Source organism: Aquarana catesbeiana, linkage group LG07 (assembly GCF_042186555.1).
Source record: "Aquarana catesbeiana isolate 2022-GZ linkage group LG07, ASM4218655v1, whole genome shotgun sequence".
NCBI lineage: Eukaryota > Metazoa > Chordata > Amphibia > Anura > Ranidae > Aquarana > Aquarana catesbeiana.
Window position 1 is genome coordinate 15,694,691 of NC_133330.1, and position 16,335 is coordinate 15,711,025.

Sequence of the window (16,335 nt, forward strand, 5' to 3'; positions counted from 1 at the left end):
GGCAGCTGGGTGAATCTGATGTAGGCAGGGAGATTAGTGGGGCAGGGTGGCAATAACTAGAATCGATCCCCGATATGTTTCTCTCTGCAGCAGCTGAAAGCTGGCTTCTTCCTCTCTCCCTCCCATCGGCTTTTAGCTGCTGCAGAGAGAGCCATACAGGAGATCAGTTCCAGTAATGTCCACCCTGCCATAACAATCACCCTCCCTGTGCACCATACATTTCCCCCCGCTGCCCAGGCCCCGTGTGCCCCTCCCCCCTTCCACTGTGCTGCCGGCTTCACCTCCTCTCCTTCCCAACAGCAGCTGCAAAGACACAGTAGGATCCTGCAGGATGGAGAGTTGGGAAAGGGTCCAATAAATATGTCACTTTTACCAGCCCTTTCCTTTCCTGAATGAACACAATGAGTGATTACTACCGATCACTCGCTGTGTTTGTTCTTAACTGAAGCATAGTAAATTGTGTTTATTGGGGGTGGGGGAGGGGGGTCAGGTTGGCTTTATGGGGCCCTGTGGTTTCTGACAGCGGTCGTGTGCTCAGACTTGGAGTACCTACACCGTGGGACAATCCGGCTCTGCTGGATCACTTGACCTCGTACTCTAAAGCTGAGCATACACGGTGAGTTTTTTTTAGGTTCAGACAGGTTTGTTAAGGTAGATAAGGTCCTCTGTTCGCTCGGATCGACTAGCCACTTCCAGACCGCCCGCGATGTTATACGTCGATACTTTATAGCCCCGGTATATTCTTAAACAGCAAGCGGTCCACTTTCAGATAAAAGTGGTCTCCGGTGGCGGATTCGCCGCGAGATCACTTTTTTGGCGGCGGGAGAAGTGACCCCCCCCTCCCGTGGTCTCCGCCGCAGAACCAGATCCGATGCTTTCCCCTCAGAGACACTAAGTTGAGTGAAGGAATGATGGCCCCCACTCGATTCAATGACGTTGGATGACAAAAGCGACGTTGAGCGTCACTTCCGCCCAACGGCCTTAAAGGAACATTTTTTTTTATTGAAAAAAAAAAAGACTTTTTTTTTTTTATTGCATTTAAGTGTAAGTGTGAGATTTGAGGTCTTTTTTTACCCCGGATCTCACATTAAAGAGGTCCTCTAATGCTTTTTTACATACAATTACAGTCCAATGGGCACGCAAGTGACACAGGGTGGTACAAATCTTCGATGCCGGTTAGCGGTGTCACCTTTCTGCCTGTGCAGTGGCCGGGTTGTTTAAATTATGGAACAAAATGACAAATATTTTGGTGGATAAAACATCCCCCCATATGGCATTTAAATGTGTTCTTATCAATTTAGCTGGAGCCCTACTTAAAGGAACGTATGCAGGCGGCCAATGTTTACCTCTCCTTTGGAAAGAGCTCCCTTTCCCTTCACGCTGATCTGACCGTTTCAATACTTTGCGTCACTGACCCGGAACAAGCATGCAGAGCAGGTGTCCTGACCCCAATCAGCCTTTCCTTTCAGATCGAATATACCAGAGGAAGCATTTTCAGGAGCTCAGCAAAAGGCCTTCACATTTCTACCGTTCTGGGTTTCCTTTCAATGAGCTCAGCGATTCCTAAAAAGACTGATGTAGGCGCTCTTCCTTTCACCGGAGTGCCCCTACTCTCAATGTAGTGTTTGTAGCTAGGGTGTAGCCAGCTTGAGCTTTGTTCATGTTATCTGGGATCGTTGGGTTTCTCCTAAACTCAAGGACATTGTTTGTTTCTGCCTGCTGCTGAGAAGTGTTCCCCAATTGAGTGAGAAGATGCAAGGGGGTTGATTTATTAAAACTGGAGCTCTCAGAATCTGGTTCAGCTGTGCATGGCAGCCAATCAGCTTCTAACTTCAAAGACCAGCCAAAACCAGTCTTTGAAAGAGGTCTGAAGAGTCCTAAACTGGTCTGTGGCAAAGCCTGAAGGCACCTAAAGTTAGTCACCCATCTGAGCCTGCAAAGGTCTACATTAGCCTTTGGCACAGGCAAGGAGATACTACCAAATTTTGATGCTGTTTTTGAGTATCCTGTACTCCAAACCCTTTCTCCCTAGACCAGCCATTCCCAACCAGGGTTCTTCCAGAAGTTGCCAGGGGTTGCCTTTATAGTGCCTGGTTCTGGAACCAATACCACTTGGCAAAGTCACCAGCAGCATGACACCAATTATATTTTTAGCTTTCATCATGGGAAGCATTTTTCCCACTTGCCCCCAATAAATTGGTTTTAGTAAGGGTTCCCCCCGAGAACCTTAAAATTATTTTAGGGGTTTCTTTGGGATAAAAAGATTGAGAAAGGCTGCCCTAGACAACTGAGTCAATATATTTTGCAAATGAAGATTGGAGTCTTTGAAGGCCAACTGTTTCTACTGGAGGGGTGGTGAGTGTCCAGTGCAGCTACAGGGTGGGTCAAGAGTAAGGAAAGCAGGAGAGTCCATAAGATTCAGCATCTCCTTGGGGGTCATTGCTACAATAGTATCTAATAATGACAATTCTATGGATTGGTTTTCATGACAGTTATCATGTAAATCAGTGTTGAGCAACATATCTGATTCTGTAGAATCCACAGGCGGCCCCGACACACCACTACCGAACAGATGTCTTACAATTTCCAGTGGTGTGCACAAGAGCAGTTCCAGTACTTCAGTGACATGCCATCTGTCATTAATACACTGTGTGACAGTGCGAGGCCCTGCTATGGTATGAGTTTAGTAATTTGGCATAGAGATGACACGGGATTCTCAAAGGTTTCATTTGAAAGGCTCCAGCATGTGGATTGTAAGCGGAGAAAGCTCTGTTTTAAGTTTTCTCCTGGTTTTGGTAATCCCGGATCGGGTCCTGGAGTTTGAAGGCTCTGGAGTACTTTGGGTGGGAAGGAACCTTCAATCCTGTGTCCGGCCTTTGCTAGGCACCTGAAGCCTGTGTGAGTGCACAGGTGTGTAGGGTCGTTATAAGCCAGGTCAGAGCTACAGCAGTTTCAGTTGCTGCCGTTCAGAAACACAGACAGTACGTGAGGATAGCAGGGTGCTGAAGCCACGAGAGGTGACCTACCGGGGAGACGAGGCTCCACGTTGGAGAGACTACCTTACCTTTAGAACAGGGAGAGTTGGAACAGCTAAGCGGGTCGGCAGAGGACCAAGCGAGCCTCTGCAGCTAGAGAGTCCATGCGAATATCTGTAAGCAGGGTCTTCTTTATTATTGATTGGGCCCTGGACAAACAATTTCTTGGTCACCCCCCATCATTACACAGGACCCCTCCCCATACTACCCCCATCATTACACAAGACCCCCTCTCCCCCATACTACCCTCATCATTACACAGGGCCCCTCCCAAATACTACCTCCATCATTACACAAGACCCCCTCCCCATGCTACCCCCATCATTACACAGGGCCCCTCTCCATACTACCTCCATCATTACACAGGGCCCCTCCCAAATACTACCCCCATCATTACACAAGACCCCCTCCTGATGCTACCCCCATCATTACACAGGGTCCCTCTCCAAATAACCTCCATCATTACACAGGGCCCCTTGCCCCCATACTATCCCCTTCATCACACAGGACCCCCTCCCACATCATTACACAGAACCCCCCCATACCCTCCCTATCATTACACAGGACCCCCCCATACTACCCCCATCATTACACGCCCCCCCCCCCCCATACTACCCCTATCATTACACAGGACCCCTGCATTGCCACCCCCACCAGCAGTCTTACCTTGACAGTGTTCAGAGTATGTCAGACGAACACCAGGCACACCCCACCAAACCCTAAAGAAGTTCTTCAGTGGGCGGATGACTTGGTCAGACATGGTAAAGGAGAGGGGCCGGTGTGACTGTGCCTGGGACCGACAGGTGCTCTCCCCGGACAAATTGTACCCTACCTAGCTGGCCAATCTCCGCACAGGCTGCAGACATACCACCCAACTAATCCTGAGCGCCCCCAACATTTAAATGTGCCCTCTCCTACTGATAGGAGATCCAAATCCACTTATCAACTATTTGTGGGCAGCAGTTTTCTCAAAGGGGCAGCGTTTTTCTCCCCCCCTTTTGCCCCTTGTTGAAAATGCCCCTGTCTGTAAGTCTCGAGCGGGAGATCCTGGGGTGCTGGGAGACCCTATCCAGAGCCCAGGAGTGGGCCGGCACAGCAAGAAGCTGTGAAAAAAAGCTAAGCGAGCCTTAGGAACCCATGGTCCCAGGGGCCAGTGTAAAGAACAATGATACTGTTGAAGGAGAGCCAGGTGGCCTGGCATTTTTTTTGCTTGTTCTGTTGTGTGATGCTGGACCCCTGATTAGATTTTCTTTTTTTTTTTTTTAAATAAAAGTGGGGTGCCGTGCCTTTAAACCACACGTTCGGATTGACGTGGACTCACTTAAAAACGCTCACCACATTGAGGCTAATCACCCCCCATATCACAACTTATATAAGGCAGAGAAATGTTGGGAGGGGGGAGTACTCAGAAAATATTGCTCCCTGGATGCCCTCATTCCCTGGACCCCACTGCCAGACGAGGGGGGCTGCTGGTGGTCTCGTGGTCTCCAGTTGGGCACCAACATCTGGAAAGATCCCTCAACTCCAGTCAGAGCAGAACATGTGCTCCGATGTTCACGAAGTTGGAAAGTTTACAGCAAATAATAAACATGAAAAGAATATTTCAAAATACTGCTGAGCGTTCCTCAGAACTTATTTATAACAATCAAATTTTGTTTAACTGATGTTTTCCAATGATAAACTCCAATTCCGCACACATGGGAGCGTTGCGTAAACATAACCCGCATACACAAAGAACCCGTGACAGCAAGAAGATATATACCACGTCGCGTGACATTCACCGGTATATCTGTACATCACAACTCAGGAGAGCCAACAGGGGAGGCCTATCAGTCTTGCAAGTTAGATGACGGCTATGAGAAAATCAGCTTTGTTCCCCAGCACACTAGGGGTTAACGCCGAGCTGCCTGATCTATGATAGGCTGGATAACCTGCATTGATTGCGCCAACCCTCCTTCCATATCTTCCTCCTCTCCTCCGGGAAAAGATCCCACAGACTGGCTGAGAAATGGCCATAACAAATGTCAGATTAACCCCCTTCGGCTCAGCGGCGTTGAATTCCAGAAACATTCTTACCTCTGAAGGAGAGCTGCACCCGTGGGGTTGGCGGAGAGAATTCCTTGGCAGTGGCGTAGTACAAGGTTAGCAGGGCGCTGGCCAGGACTAGCAGGTCCTGGGGTTGCATGGCGCAGGGAATGGACAATCCAGGGAACCTGGGAAGAGAAGAGAAACAATGCGTCATTAATCAAAAAAATCCAAATAGTAACATTTTTATTTCGAAATAATGGAAAAAAAAATCACATTTGGATACGTTATAGCAGGGGGGTCTCCAAACTTTCTAAACAAAGGGCCAGTTTTCTGTCCTTCAGACTTTAGGGGGGGCTGGACTGTCGCCAGGGAGGGTAGAAAAGGTCCCAACATCAGTACGAATAAACAATGCCATATCGTTGGTGTCAGTGGAAGGAATTGTGCCCCATTGTTGGTGTCAGTGGGAGGAATAGTGCCTTATAATTGGTGTCACTGGTAGGAATTGTGCTCCGTTGTTGGTGTCACTGGGAGGAATTGTGCCCCATCGTTCTTTTCTTGGGAGGAATTGTGCCCCCTTGTTGGTGTCATTGTGTGTCAGTGGGAGGAACTGTGCCCCATTGTTGGTGTCATTGGATGTCAGTGGGAGGAATTGTCCACCTTCATTGGTGTCCTTGGGAGGAATTGTGCCCCATCATTGGTGTCATTGGGTGTCAGTGGGAGGAACTGTGGCCCATTGTTGGTGTCAGTGGGAGGAATTGTCCACCTTCATTGGTGTCACTGGGAGGAATTGTGCCCATTGTTGGTGTCTGTGGGAGGAATTGTGCACCTTCATTGGTGTCAGTGAGAGGAATTGTGCACCTTCATTGGTGTCAGTGAGGGAATTGTGCCTCATAGTAGGTGTCATTGGGAGGAATTTTGCCCAATCATTGGTGTTACTGGGAGGAATTGTACCCCATCGTCGGTGTCAGTGGGAGGAATTGTACCTCATAATTGGTGTCATTGGGAGGAAATGTGCCCCGTTGTTTGTGCCCTATCGTTGTTTTCAGTGGAAGGAATCGTGCCCCATCATTGGTGTCATTAGGAGGAATTGTGCACCATCATTGGTGTCAATGGGAGGAATATTGCCTCATTGTTGGTGTCATTGGGAGGAATTGTGCCCAATCATTGGTGTTACTGAGAGGAATTGTACCCCATCGTTGGTGTCAGTGGGAGGAATTGTGTCTCATAACTGGTGTCATTGGGAGGAAATGTGCCCCGTTGTTTGTGCCCTATTGTTGGTGTCATTGGGAGGAATTGTGCACCATCATTGGTGTCAGTGGGAGGAATATTGCCCCATTGTTGGTGTCATTGGGAGGAATTGTGCACCATCATTGGTGTCAGTGTGGGGAATTATGCCTCATAATTGGTGTCATTGGGAGAAATTTTGCCCCATTGTTGATGTCATTGAGAAAAATTGTGGCCCATCGTTGGTGTCAGTGGGAAGAATAGTGCCTCATAATTGGTGCCATTGGGAGAAATTGTGCCCCATCATTGGTTTCATTGGGAGAATTTGTGCCCCATTGTTAGTGTCAGTGGGTGGAATTGTGCAACTTCCTTTGTGTCAGTGGGGGGGAATTATACTCCATTGTTGTTATCTGTGGAAGAAATAGTGCCACAAGGGCCAGATAACAGCAAGGAAAGGGCCACATCTGGCCCTCGGGCCACAGTTTGGAGACCACTGTGTTATAGGACAAGAAGGTACAGACAGCAAAATAGAAGTCTTAGTAGTCCTTTCTGATCTGTTGGTCCTCTGATCTAATGGACAACCTCTCTGATCAATAAGAAGGTTTGAATGGTGGGAAGGGTCAAGTTATACTTTTACAGAAAAAGCTGAGATTTCTATAACTTCAGCTGCTAGTGTCTTTGGAATTACGGGTGATTTTAGCATGCCGTCGCCACTTCACATTGACCAGGCTTATAGCAGGTTTATTTGAACCATATCTTTGAGGGTATCTGAACAGAATGCAGGTTTGTAAATTTGTTTCTTTGTCAATTTTTTGTGGAATGCTTTAAAGGAGGCAAAAGACTCTTAAATGTATTTAGGGGGAATTCCTGACCAAAATGCCGGATAATTGAAGTATGAACAAACAGTACAGTACCTGGGGCAAATACTAAAAAGACTAGATTTAACTAGATCTATGCACATTCTGGTCTAATCTATCAATTGGATTTGAGAAATATTTGACAAACGCCTTTGGGTAATGGATGACTGTGACTTTTCAGGTAAAAATTCTTCCCTTTAGATAAAGTTTAGGAGCGGAAAGACATGTCTGTACCCCCACAGGTAACAGAAAACTGTGTTCTGCAGTTCCTTCCATCCATCAGATTTTACAGACAGTTTTGTGTTTTGCTTTGAAGGTACAATGCATTCAGGCTAACATCAAGTGAGGGTGAGCCATGGACATCAGATTAGGAGGGGCCATGGACATCAGATGAGAGTGGGCCATGGATATCAGATAAGGGTGTGTCATAGACATCATGTGAGTGTGAGCCATAGACATCAGATAAGGGTGAGCCTTGGACATCATACAAGGGTGAGCCATTTAGATCAGATGAGGGTGTGTTATAGACATCATATGAGTGTGAGCCATAGGCATCAGATAAGGGTGAACCGTAGACATCCTACAAACGGAAGCCATGGACATCAGAGTGGGAAATGGACACCATATGAGGGCGAACCATGAACATCATATGAGAGTGAACCATAGACACCATATGAGGGTGAACCATAGACACCATATGAGGGTGAACCATGAACATCCTATGAGGGTGAACCATGGACATCCAATGAGGGTGAACCATGAACATCCTATGAGGGTGAACCATGGACATCATATGAGGGTGAACCATGGACATCATATGAGGGTGAACCATGGACATCATATGAGGGTGAACCATGGACATCATATGAGGGTGAACCATGGACAACATATAAGGGTGAACCATAGACACGAAAATGAGGGTGAACCATGAACATCATATGAGGGTGAACTATGGACATCATATGAGGGTGAACCATGAACATCATATGAGATTGAACCATGGAATTCATATGAGGGTGAACCATGAACACCATATGAGGGTGAACCATAGACACCATACAAGGGTGAACCATAAACACCATATGAGGGTGAACCATGAACATCATATGAGGGTGAACTATGGACATCAAGTGAGGGTGAGCAATGGACATCATACGAGAGTGAGCCATGGACATAATTTCAAGGATGAGACATGGACATCATACGAGGGTGAGCCATGGACATAATTTCAAGGATGAGACATGTTCATCATACATGAGTGAACCATGGACATCAGGTGAGGGGGAGCTATGGATATCATTCCTGGGTGAGCCATGGACATTTTACGAGGGTGGGCCGTGGACATCCGTTGAGGTGAGCCATGGAAATCATGTGAGGGTGAGCCATGGACATTATACGAGGGAAAACTATGGACATTATACTATACAAAGGGGGGCATGGACATCAGGTGAGGGTGAGCCATGGACATTATATGAAGACGAACCATAGACATTATACAATGTTGGGCAATGGACTTCAGGTGACAGTGAGCCAGGAGATCAGGTAAGGGTAAGCCATGAACATCAGGTAAGGGTGACCCATGGACATCAGGTGAGGATGACCCATGGACATCAGGTGAGGGTGACCCATGGATGTCAAATGAGGATGGGCTCAGCACTGGGCAACGACCAACACAAGGTTGTGCCACAAATCAGAAGAACTGCTCTTTTATTTATCCGTGTTCCCAGCGCACAAACAGAAGTCTTTTTTATTTCTTTACTAGGAGAACATTTTAGAAAGGCTGTCTGTATTCTGAGGAGCAAACAAAGCCCTCAGCATGCAGATAGGCACAATAAAAAGCTGTATAATTAAAAGCTTAAAACATAAGAGACACGTGAATGACATTTAGACCTTGTTCCGCTCACTCCCATGCGCTTTTTCATTACAATGTGAATCAAAACAAGCCGCTAACTAAACCCGTATTATACTAACTGCCGTATCCATCTTTTATGTGTCTGCCTGCAGTTATCAGTGTAGATTGAATTTCCTTCTTTTTTACAGCGCTGACATTTCCTCAGCAATTTACAAAGAACTAGTCAGCTACTTGCATCTGTTTCGACCCCCAAAGGAGCTTACACTTTGGTTGGTCTAACACATACAAGGAGCTACGTCTTAAACTGCCCCATAGAGGAGATGATATACACATCCTAAAGAGGACCTGGCATTGGTGCTGTTGCCAAGCCCAATGGTTTGCAATGGACATCAAGTAAGGGTAAACCGCGGATATTATACAAGGATGGGCCATGGTCGCAAGGTAAGGGTAAGCAATGGACATCACATGAGGGTGAGCCATGGACATCAGATGAGGGTGCCCCCCCCCCCATGGAGGAGATATACAAATCCTAAAGAGGACTTCTCATTGGTACTATTGCTAAACCCAAGGGTTTGCCATGGACATCAAGTTAGGGTAAACCGTGGACACTATACAAGGGTGAGCCATAGTCATAAGGTGAAGGTGAGCCATGGGCATCAGATAAGGGTGAGCCCTGGACATCAGATAAGAGTGCCCCCATGGAGGAGATATACACATCCTAATGAGGACCTGTCATTGGTACTGTTGCTAAACCCAAGGGTTTGCCATGGACATCAAGTGAGGGTAAACCGTGGACACTATACAAGGGTGAACCACAATCATAAGGTGAAGGTGAGCCATGGATTTCAGATAAGGGTGAGCCATGGAAATTAGACGAGGGTAAGCCATGGACATCAGATGAGGGTGCCCCCATGGAAAACATATACACATCCTAAAGAGGACCAGTTATTGGTACTGTTGCCAATCCCAGGGGTTTGCCGTGGACAACAAGTGAGGGTAAACCGTGGACATTATACAAGGGTGGGCCATAATCATAAGGTGAGGGTTAGTCATGGACATCAGATGAGGGTGCCCCCATGGAGGAGATATACACATCCTAATGAGGACCTGTCATTGGTACCATTGCTAAACCCACGGGTTTTGTCATGGACATCGAGTAAAGGTAAACCATGGACACCAGATGAGGGTGAGCCATGGACATCAAATTAAGGTGAGCTATGGACATCAGATGAGGGTGCCCCCCCATGGAGGAGATATACAAATCCTAAAGAGGACCTCTCATTGGTACTGTTGCTAAACCCAAGGGTTTGCCATGAACATCAAGTGAGGGTAAACCGTGGACACTATACAAGGGTGGGCCATAATCATAAGGTGAAGGTGAGCCATGGATTTCAGATAAGGGTGAGCCATGGAAATTAGATGAGGGTAAGCCATGGACATCAGATGAGAGTGCCCCCATGGAAAAGATATACACATCCTAAAGAGGACCTGTTATTGGTACTGTTGCCAAACCCAGGGGTTTGCCATGGACATCAAGTGAGGGTAAACCGTGGACAATATACAAAGGTGGGCCATAAACATAAGGTGAGGGTTAGTCATGGACATCAGATGAGGGTGCCCCCATGAAGGAGATATACAGATCCTAATGAGGACCTGTCATTGGTACCATTGCTAAACCCACGGGTTTTGTCATGGACATCAAGTAAAGGTAAACCATGGACACCAGATGAGGGTGAGCCATGGACATCAAATTAAGGTGAGCCATGGACATCAGATGAGGGTGAGCCATGGACATCAAATTAAGGTGAGCCATGGACATCAGATGAGGGTGAGCCATGGACATCAAATTAAGGCGAGCCATGGACATCAGATGAGGGTGCCCCCACCCTTCTGGAGAGAGAAGCAGATCAATGCATTGTTGGGGGGATTACTGTGGTCTCTGTCAGAGGTATAAATACCTGGAAGGATTACTGAGCATGCTGCACTTACTATGAAAAAGAAAATATAGGTCTGATGACAGGTCCACTTCAGGACGATGGTTCTACCTCTCTACTAATGCTGCTGGGAGGGCAGTAAAGGGTGACTAGTGGTTAGTAGGAGTATATTATTCCTCAGGATTCTATTTCACTTGAAAGGCGCCATGTTTAGTCTTGCTCACACTGACCCCTCCCCCGACGTCTGTCACCCGGCTGCCATTACCACTTGACGCGACTCTCCCCGCCGTTCTCAGCCACTTCTTGTCACTCTTTCTGAATACAATGTCCACTTCCCTCTTGTCACCTACATAATGGAGCACCAATTTAAAGAGAAGACAAGGGGGGGAAGGCGTCCGACGACCCCCACGTGCGGCGGACGCGGCGCGCAGCCCGATTTCTTTCACTGCTCGCTTTGGCTTTTTCCTGGGAATCGGCCACGCGGTTACTAGGAGTGACAGAAATTAGGCGAACGCATAAACAAACAAAGTCTGCCAGCGCCATCCGTCTTCATCAACCCCCCCCCCATCCATTTCCCTTTTTCCACTTATCTCCACCAACAATTCCCCTCCTGGGGGGGACACAAAGCGCAGAGATGTGTGCCTGTCTCTTTAAATGTCTGCACAAATTCCGGGCCACCCTTTGGCTGCCGAACGCACGGCGGGCCCTGGCGGAACAAAAAAAAAAAAAAAGTCTGAATATGGATTGTACGGTCCCGCTGTGCGCTCGGGGAAACGGCTTCAATACGCGCAACAAAGAATCCCTTTTATTGCGCCTGTCACCTAATTGATACTTTGTATGAAGTCCTTTATAATAGGTAGAGAGCGGGATGGGGGGATGGGAAGTGCGACGGGAGGAATAAAAGGAGAAATGGAATTTCTAGAAAGAACGCGGACGCATGTGACAGACTGGAGGTGACACCTGACAAGACAAGGTGACACCCAGGTGAGGGGGGGTGACAGACACCCCATTGGAGTGGCTGGTGTCAGATCGGAGAGGGGGGAGGGAGAAGGGCTCTCTTAGCTGAGCGCGGCAGTGCGTCTTGGAAAGGTTTTAGGGCCAGTTCGCGTCACATTTGCACGTCCAATTGCGCGTATCAGCTGGTGTGTTCTCAAGCAGCCCATTCATTTCAATGGGCTGACGAAACGCGCAAAGTTCTAAAAAACGCACGTTACTGCATCGGTGTTGCATCAGCTTTGAAAAGGTTCCTGAATTACTTTGATGCAAATTTCGTGCGGCTTGAGAGCGATAGACTGCAATGTAAGCTCTCAAAAGTTGCATCTTAACTGCTTAGCCGCCGCCCACATTTACTGCGCCAATGGCGGTCGCTCTGTGCCGGATCACGTCCCTAGTATGTAATCTAAAACGTTCAGGTCTGGGGCCGCCGGCAAACCCGTTCACCGCTGTGATTGGACACAGCGGGAGCCAGTCAACGGGTATGGCGGACGGACTCGATGTCCACCGGGACCCACCGATCGTTCTGGAAAGAAGCACATCTGACACTTCCGGGTCTGGGGCGTGCGCGCGCGCTGCCGGCGTCCCGCTCCCGCTGTATCCAATAACTCGGTGTCCGCCGGGACCCGCCGATCGTTCTGGAAAGAAGCACATCTGACACTTCCGGGTCTGGGGCGTGCGCGCGCGCTGCCGGCGACCCGCTGTATCCAATCACTCGATGTCTGCCGGGACCCGCCGATCGTTCTGGAAAGAAGCACATCTGACACTTCCGGGTCTGGGGCGTGCACGCGCGCTGCCGGCGACCTGCTCCTGCTGTATCCAATCACTCGCTGGGACCCGCCGATCGTTCGTTAAAGAAGCAGAACGGCGGTCTGTCAGTAGGGAAGGTTGTGATCCAGAGTTTTTCCGCTAAGCAGGAACACGGATCTCTGCCTTCCCATAGTACAAGCACCTCCCCCCACACAGTTAGCAAGCACTCATTAGGCGCACATGTTAACCCTTTGGTTACCCCGTTAACCCCTTCCCAGCCAGTGTCATTGGTACAGTGACAGTGCATATTCTTAGCACTGATCACTGTATTAGTGTCTCTGGTGCCCGAAAAAGTGTCACTTAGTGTATGATTTGTCCGCCGCAATGTCGCTGTCCCACTATAAGTCGCTGATTGCCGCCATTACTATTAAAAAAATATATATATCCCATCGTTTATAGACACGATAACGTTTGCACAAACCAATCAATATACACTTATTTGTTTTTGGGTTTTTTTTTTGTTTTTTTTTTTACAAATTCGCCTAAATTGATGAAAAAAATTGATTTTTTACATATTCTATTGAATGTTTTATAGCAGAAAGTTAAAAAATATATATTTTTTGTTTATTGCGCAAAAAATAAAAACCGCAGAGGTGATCAAATACCACCAAAAGAAATCTCTATCTGTGTGTAAAAATACACATCTATTTTATTTGTGTACAGCATCGCACGACCGCGTCAGTTACAATAACGCAGTGCCGTATGGCCGTAATGGCCTGGTCAGGAAGGGGGGGGGGGTAAAACCCTCCGGGGCTGAAGTGGTTAATGTTATCGGTGTGACAGTCAAAGCCAAAGTCGCATGAAAGTTGCAAAGGAAATCGTCTGAACACCCCCACCCCCCCTCACCCCTCCCATCCCGGGGAGGCCGCACTGCGTCCATGGAATGATATTCCTGTGGTCAGGAGGAGTGCGAAGGCTGCAGGACAAACTGGGAGAGCTTCCAGGCTGAACCATGTGCGCGAAGTGGACCTGTCATAGCATACATCCTAATGCTAAGTGCCTGGACACTATTTGTATTAATTCCATATAGTTATTGTCTCTCACAGGACTCCCCCTGACAGTGCCTTCATCAGCTGTTCTCTCTAGGACAGCGCCAATTTGTTCAGGCATCATCCAGGGTCACCTTCTACCTTCTAAGACTCAGAGGTTGGCTCAGAGATGACACGGTCATTTAAAATCCTGGTACCTATGGTTGCGTTCACAAATGCCTGACACAAATCAGCCCCTGCTGTAGACTCCCACCTTGTAACTTGCTTCAAAATTACAATGTACAGTCTGATCACTGCGGTCTTGTCTCCGCCCCCTCCTGAAGTTTTCTGTCGTGGGTGGAGCCCGCTTGGCCTCTCCCACAGCTCTGCTCTGTCTCTCCTTTTACAGAGAGACTGGTCTTGTCTCCGCCCCTTTCTGAAGTTTTCTGTAGTGGGTGGAGCCTGCTGAATCCCCTCCCACAGCTCTGCTCTCTGCACAGGCTATGTACAGCCCAGTGATGATGTCACTGCTCTTTTTACAAGGTAATATCTGGGTTTACAAAGCCATTTAGTGCTCATAAAGTGGATTTATATCCTTTGTGGCTATTAAGGAATATATATAAATGAAAGATTTTTGTGCCCGGAGTTCAGGTTTAAAATGTACACTACCCCATATATCGTCACACCCCTCCCCCCTCCCTTCACACCTGCTCACCCCCCTTCCCTTCACACCCGCTCCCCCCCTTCACACCCACTCTCCCCTCACCTCCCTTCACACCCGCTCCCCCCTCACCCCCCTTCCCTTCACACCCGCTCCCCCCCTCCTTCACACCCCCTCCCTTCACACCCGCTCCCCCTCTCACCCCCCCTTCCCTTCACACCTGCTCCCCCCTCCTTCACACCCCCTCCCTTCACACCCGCTCCCCCTTTCACCCCCCTTCCCTTTACACCCGCTCCCCCCCTTCACACCCACTCTCCCCTCACCTCCCTTCACACCCGCTCCCCCCTCACCCCCCTTCCCTTCACACCCGCTCCCCCCCTCCTTCACACCCCCTCCCTTCACACCCGCTCCCCCTCTCACCCCCCTTCCCTTCACACCCGCTCCCCCTCCTTCACACCCCCTCCCTTCACACCCGCTCCCCCTTTCACCCCCCTTCCCTTCACACCCGCTCCCTCCCTCCTTCACACCCCCTCCCTTCACACCCGCTCCCCCTCTCACCCCCCTTCCCTTCACACCCGCTCCCCCCCTCCTTCACACCCCCTCCCTTCACACATGCTCACCCCCCCTCCCTTCACACCCGCTCCCCCCTCACCCCCCCTCCTTCACACCCGCTCCCCCCTCAACCCCCTCCCTCCCATCACACCCACTCCCCACCTCCCTTCACACCTGCCCCCCCTACCCCCCTCCCTTCACACCCGCTCCCCCCTCTCACCCCCCTTCTCTTCACACCCGCTCCCCCCTCCTTCACACAAGCTCCCCCCTCCCTTCGCATCCGCTCCCCCCTCTCTTCACACCCGCTCCCCCCTCCTTCACACCCGCTCCCCCCCCTCGCCCTCCCTCCCATCACACCCACTCCCCCCCCTCCCTTCACACCTGCCCCCCCTTACCCTCCTCCCTTCACACCCGCTCCCCCCTCTCACCCCCCTTCCCTTCACACCCACTCCCCCCCCCTTCACACCCGCTCCCCCCTCCCTTCACACCCGCTCCCCCCTCTCACCCCCCTTCTCTGCACACCCGCTCCCCCCTCCTTCACACCCGCTCCCCCCCTCCCTCCCATCACCCCCACTCCCCCCCTCCCTTCACACCTGCCCCCCCTTACCCCCCTCCCTTCACACCCGCTCCCCCCTCTCACCCCCCTTCCTTCACACCCGCTCCCCCCCTCCTTCACACCCGCTCCCCCCCTCCCTCCCATCACACCCACTCCCCCCCTCCCTTCACACCTGCCCCCCCTTACCCCCTCCCTTCACACCCGCTCCCCCCTCTCACCCCCCTTCCCTTCACACCCGCTCCCCCCCTCCTTCACACCCGCTCCCCCCTCTCACCCCCCTTCTATTCACACCCGCTCCCCCCTCCTTCACACCCGCTCCCCCCCTCCCTCCATCACACCCACTCCCCCCCTCCCTTCACACCTGTCCCCCCTTACCCCCCTCCCTTCACACCCACTCCCCCCTCTCACCCCCCTTCCCTTCACACCCGCTCCCCCCCTTCTTCACACCCGCTCCCCCTCCTTCACACCCGCTCCCCCCTCACCCCCCTCCACCAGCTCCCCCCCCACCCTCAGTTTCTCTACCATTCTGCGGATTTTCTTGCTAAAACAAACATGAAGAGGAGAGTGCGGGGGAGGGAGGCATGGCCAGGCTGGAAAGGATGAGTCAATGTGGGGGGAGAGCCGAGAAGAACCTGCCGAGGTGGAGAAGAAGGTCGGAGATGATGGGACAACCTCAGGTGACTCTTCTGGGTGTAATACGGAGAATTTTAATTAGGATGTTAAAGGGGAACCCCGGGGTGAATAATCAGAGAATGGCTATGGATTCACTAAAACTAAATCCAGGCAGAGCTAAAAGACCCAATTAATGCAACTCTGCAATCACTAATACATCAACAAATGTAAGTGTAAGTACCTGAATGTGACT